The 6,545-nt window shown below is 34.4% G+C and overlaps 1 pseudogene; it reads right to left on the reverse strand.

Annotated features, from left to right (window-relative positions):
• Window positions 1–831: 831 nt before the first annotated feature.
• LOC106309924 lies at window positions 832–4,629 on the reverse strand (annotated as a pseudogene).
• Window positions 4,630–6,545: the final 1,916 nt, after the last annotated feature.

The raw sequence follows: 6,545 nt of genomic DNA on the forward strand, positions 1-6,545 counted from the left end.
CAGTTTAAAAAAAAAAAAAAAAAAAAAAAAAAAAAAAAAAAAAAAAAAATGTAACTAAGTTTTCTTTAATAGAAGTTTTGGACCTCTCGACTCATCATCTAAAAGAGTTCGATCATTATTTAAGTTAACCGGAAAATACATTATGTAAATTAGCTCAAATAACCATTTTATAATTTGACCAGAAAATTCAGTCTGTAAATGAACCTCAATAATGTCGTTGGTCGAAATTCCAAAGCACGGAACTCCCCTAAGAGCACCATTATCCCTATCAACCCTAATGGGTATCTTAATCATTTTTTTACTAATGAATATGTGTTAAGCACTTTATTTAAGAGTCTTCTAATTTTTTGCCTCCAATGCAAGATTTTTATTTTTGGGTTCTTAAAATATGAGTTTGACAAAGTGATTAAAGAGAGAAAATGGGAGAAGATGACTTTGGTGTGTTACAAGTCGAGAGAGAAGAAGAGTTTTGTGTTGTTACAAGTGGAGAGTGAAGATTATATAAACATAAGAAGAAGATACAGAAGAGACATAGACACAAAGCATAATTGATCAAAAAAAATAAGCATAAGACACAAGCATATGCGCAGAACCATAGCAAGAACATATGAGATTAGCCCTGTTCGGGACGAAGACGTTGCGTCAAGCGTCCAGCAAACAGAAAAGCACAGTAACAACGGCAATTGACATCAGATTTCCAGCAACGATGTGAGAGTTTGGACGCTAGCGATTGGCTGTTGACTTAAAGTATACGGAAACGATGACGTTGTTAATTCCATCTTCTCAAAGCATGTCTAATCTAAAGCTTGAAATGATTACTGCTACAACAGATGGAGAAATGCGCAGAGCCTCTGATATCGCAACAAAATTAAGGGCTGCAGAATGAGAAAACAAGAACCAACAAAGCTACAACCTTTTAAAACCAAGAAGATAAGTACAAACTACAACCTTAAAGAAAACAAGAACCAACAAAGCTACAACCTTAAAGAAGAATAGTCGTGTACGTCACCAGATTTGGCACCAGACCCATCTCGGGAATTTCGTCGAGCACCTTGTAGGCACTCTCCACATCGTTCTTCTTACACAAAGCTTTCACGAGGAGATTACAAGTGAAGATGTTGGGAGTGATTCCAAAAGACTCCTTGTTGTTCTAAACATGGAGTGTACCAGATCGAATCTCCCGTTCGAGATCAATCACACGTTTTGGAATCAAAGCCATCTGATTTCACGGGAGAGAGCTAGATTGAGATGAGAGAGAGGAGGAGACTTCCGTGTCTGACGCTCGTCTTATAAGCGCCGGTGCTTCCTCTTCCTAATTAAGCAACTGTTCTTCGTTTAAAAGGTAATTTTCTTTTTTTTTTTTTAAATCAAAATTAATCTAAGCAACCCAGTTAAGCAATCCGGATAATCATCCTTTATTCGGCTAATCTAAACAATTTTTTTTTATCTAAACAAATTTAGTTCATAGAAAGAAAATAAACGTGGAAAGTAAATATATATTCTGCTGACATTAAAACCCACGTGTGTTGGGTCCAATCTTCATTTAGATACATTAATAAAAGAGATCTTAATCTTACAGTGTCACATCAAATGTAGATCAGCATACGTCCAACGTCAAAGGATAAAGCCAGCAGTTCAAAACCAACTTCGACCACAGCATTCGTACATTATTATAATATTGGGAATTTTTTTGGGTGTAATATTGGGAATATTATTGATATGAAGAATAGTAATTCGAAATTCAGACGTTTTATATTTTTTCTTGCTGGTATATGTTATCCTTTTTTTTTTTATCCCTTTTACTGTACAAAAACATTTATCCTCTTTGATATAGAAAAAGAGGGATCCTTATCGTATTGCAAGTAACTTTTGTCTAAAAAATTCTATCGGTTGTTAAGCAAAGAAAAAACTCCCATCATTGTTATCACAAACGAAAAATCAAATACATTTTCACGTCGAAGTATATAATATTAAAGTTATCCGTAGATTTCCTTGAAATATAAGCATATAGTATAAATTATTGATGCATGTTACCTAGGTACTGAATCACGTACACAGTAGAATGTCTTGTAGACTTGTTGTAGACGTACAATCATATCTTATTGAAAGTATATTCGATTGAAAAACTAGCTTCCTAAACAGTAAATTTAAAGTTCCACCAAAGTACTTAATTGATCTGGATATGTCTATAATATCTCATGAACAGAAATTCGGATGGTTATGACTACATACATTATCATATATATAATGCATGAATCTAGCTAGCCTCATGTACCGTCACCTCATATTCCAACACGTTGGTGTTTTACGGATGGTTCATGCAAGGATAAAGAATTTTTTTCAGGACAAGGTTAGTATAGTACTTTATAAGGTTTTGATGGATTGATGGAGGCAAGAAATGTCAGGGCTAGTCTTTCTCTTTTCCACTCGGAGGTTGGCACTAGTTTGGGCAATGAAATGTATGAGGAATCTACGACAGTTTCAAATTACGTTTGCAACAATTGTTCTCAATTGGTGAAGATAGTTTCGGAACCAGAAGAATGACCCGTTTTTTCAAGTTATATGGAAGATATCAAGATTCTCAAAGAAAGTTTCCTCAGCTCATAAATCATCTATGTACCACGAACGAAGAATCTAAGGGCGGACAGTCTAGCACAGAGTGTCAGGAAACAACCGTCTTTCATCGTTCACATGGATGGAGAGCTACCATTGTGGTTTACAAAGTCAATTTGAGTCTATTTAAGTTGATGAAAAAAAAATCAGGAGCAAAGTATCTCTGCACCCATACCGCCTCCTCTTTTCTTTCAATTTTTTCAATATTTTCTAATTTTTTTAATTTTAGATACTTATTAAAAGCCCAACGTTGGAGCTCGCCTTATCTTGTGGCATGTCACAAAGACAGTCCTGCTACAAATTTGAAATTTCCTTGCTGACAGAAAGATAAGCAATGGTTTCGAATTTGTTGATCCACCATTTTTGCAAGCGCTACTGCTGAAAACGGATCATATTTACTATGCAAGGTTTTAAAAAAAAACTATGGGGAGACGACGATTTGTGACACCAGGCAATACTACACAATGTTTAAAAGTTTAATTTAAGTAACTCACTCTCCATCGATCAAGGTATTTACCGAAAGAAACTTTACGAGCAGGAACTACTCCAACAAGTAACTAATTAAGTCCCCTAAGGTATTTTGCTTATAGTATGTTTATGTAGATATTTGTTTACAAAAAAACGTTTATATATATAGAGAGAGAAAGTTTCTCAGAGCATCATTATCCAAAACCCCTTAAAGGGTCTCTTAGTTAATTTTTAATAGTTTTTAAAGTGTAAAAGTGAGTTAAGAGACTTAGAAAGAGATTTGAACATTTAAGTGGTTTATTGCAAGTTTTTTAATTATGAGTTCTTAAAAAAAAATTATAAAACACTTTCATTGCAACAAACTTTACCACAATGCACAATAAAAAAACTTCAAATTGATCAATGATATTGAACTAATCAGTAGCTCTTGATTTCTATGTGATATTGAAAAGGAATCTTAATCTGAGTCAATGAATGATCCAAACAAAAGGTTATGTAACCGTAAGATTCACATCAACATACCATTTCTCTGAAGGCAAGTCTGGCTTTGTACAACGAAAAGAAACCTTCTGTTTGAATCATGTGACAGAACGCACCAATCACACCGCCTAATGCCTCTCCACCTGGTGCCACCATAACCGTTCTTATCTGCAATTTAAATGCTAAAGAACCTCAGGAATAGTCCAAAGAAACTCAAGGTAAGTCTTTGTTGTGATTCTAACTTACGGTATCAAGTGGGAGACAGAGCAACCTAGCTGTTACTCCAGCAGCTGCACCGGCCACAAACCTCTCGAAGTTAGTGGTTTCTTCGTTTCTAGACAAGCTCAGAATCTGGCCTCTGTATGTGTCATAAGCATAGAAGTTGATGGACTTGAAAGGAGCGGTTCTAAGAATATTAACCAAGTTCCCTTTCCAAAAGCCTCTAATCCCTTCAGTGGTAGCAATCCCTGAATGAGTCCAAGAAGACTCCTTTGCTCTCCACAGACAATGTACTCTAGCTTCATCCGCTCAAGTGGTGCGATGCAAGTTCTGCTCAAACCAAAACCCTATAACCCAATGAGCATATCACTTAAGTAGTAACCACAAACACTTGAAAAAGTCTACAACTTTTAGCCTAACTAATGAATCCCTATGACACCAAAACTATTACCTTGAAACCATGGCAGCAAAAGCTCCAGCCCATAAATGGTTAGTGGTGTTGAGAGCTCATGATCCATTCTCCTTCAGCGGAGGAGACTTGTACACGTGTTGACCATTATACCCTTCACCCCCTTCTTCGTCTTCCTAGCCATTACTCTCATTTATAGATAAACTGACTGACGAAAACAGAGGTCCTCTGTTTCGGTTTCGTCTTCTAAGCTTCAAAGCACTCGACTTTCGGACAAAGCGACACGAACTGACTGAACAGCTCTTAGAGGAGACAAAGGAGACGGATGAAGAAGGAAGAGACTCGTCGAGAAACAGTCCTCCTAGGATTTGATTTTGAACATCGAGATCCAACGATTCTGATATGATTACGTCAGCAATCCATCGATCAAGGCCACGCATTTCAAGGTCTTCGATTGGAGAAAATTTGACATAAATTAAGAACGAAAGTCGGAAAATTTCAGAAGAACAGAATCAATCGAAAAGAAGAAGAAGAGAGACGAAGAGATGAACGTCCAAACGGCAACACGTGTCCGGGAAGACCCGTCTCTTATAGCCCCTAAATAAGAAACGTTCTTTCACATTTAACCTATATATTTTTTTTAATGCTAATAATATTAAGATACGGAGGTAAGCGACGGCGGTATTGATGCTCTCAGATTCTAGTTCTTTACTATAAATAGGTACGTAAAGAGTAATAATTCAAACGTACTGGATTTAATCATTGGTATGGGTAAACTTTTGAATGGAAATTATTGCTGACATGTCTCTATGTCACTTTTTAGAGCATCTCCAACAAATCCCTTCATTTTTTATGGGATCCACCCTTAAAATAAAGGGTTGAAATGGTGATTTTCTAATAGTGACCTTCAAACTTTTTCTCTTAAAAACATATGTTACACTTTAGTCCTCAATTTCAGTAATAATTCATTATAGTCATTAAAATTTTATAAATTAACAATAAACCCATATTAATATATGGTATTGACACAATTAGTTAACATATTTAATTAACAATAAACCCATATTAATATATGGTATTGACATAATTAGTAAACATATTTAATTATGATTGTATTATGATTGTATTATAATTTTGTATTTGTGTAAAATTTTCGAAAGATTTTATGTGAAATAATATGTTTATATTATATTTTTTTAATATTAGTACATATTGGTATATAATATTTATTAATATATTATTATTATTTAAAAATAATTTTATAAGACCACAATTATAATATTTAAGTGCCAATATAGTTATAATAGTAGAATGCCAAATAATAAATAATAGGTACACAATTATTAAACATATATAAATAGAAAAACTAAAGTGAAAAGTAAACAATATTTTAAAGGCCGCTACAGTGCCTTTTCAAATTTGATGGTGTACTGTTTACCCCTTTAAAATTTGAAGGGACGAAAGGCTGTTTGAATGCAAAAAACTTTAAAAAATAAAGGAATAAAAGGCTGTTTGAGATGCTCTTATGAACCTACAACCCCCAACAAGTCCATGTAATGTATATTGTTCTTTTTCTGTAGGGATTTTAGTTCCGGACCGGCTCGAGATTCATTTTGGTTCTTTCCAAGTTCTTAGAGCATGTTTAACCCTTAGAGCCAAAGTCGGTCTCTTAATAATTTTTTAGTAATTAATCATAGTTAAGAGTTTGATCTCAAGAGACATCTATTTTGTTAGCTCCAATGGTAAGTTTTTATTTAGGGGTTCTTAAGAAAAAAAAATTATTTAACTTAAATTTTTTAAAGAGAAAATTTATTTATTAAATTAAACATATTAAAATAAACATATTAAAACATTAATTTTTAAAAAGAACATCAAAAGAAAGATTAGTAAAATAAACGAGAATAATTTGAAAGAAACATCCGAGCTCAGTTGTTGTCCTCACCACGTCCGAATTTACGCCATACATGTTCAACCAAATCAGCTTTCAGTTGTTGATGCATTTGTTTATCACGAATTCTAGTTCGAGCAGCCATCATATTGCCGATATTTGTAGGGATATCTGTAGAGAACGTGAGATCCACATGTGAACTTCCGGTGTCTTCTCCTGGTTGGAACTCTGAAACATCATATTGAGTGTATCCATCTCGTTCGTCTTCTACTATCATGTTATGGAGTATGATACATGCTCTCATAATCTTTCCAATTTTGACTTTATCCCAAAAAAGTGCTGGATTTTTAACAATGGCAAAGCGAGCTTGCAAGACTCCAAAAGCACGCTCGACATCTTTTCAGACAGCTTCTTGATGTTGCGCAAATAAAACCGCTTTCGGCCCTTGTGGTATTGAAATTGATTGGA

Source organism: Brassica oleracea, chromosome C8 (genome assembly GCF_000695525.1).
Source record: "Brassica oleracea var. oleracea cultivar TO1000 chromosome C8, BOL, whole genome shotgun sequence".
NCBI classification, from domain to species: Eukaryota; Viridiplantae; Streptophyta; class Magnoliopsida; order Brassicales; family Brassicaceae; genus Brassica; species Brassica oleracea.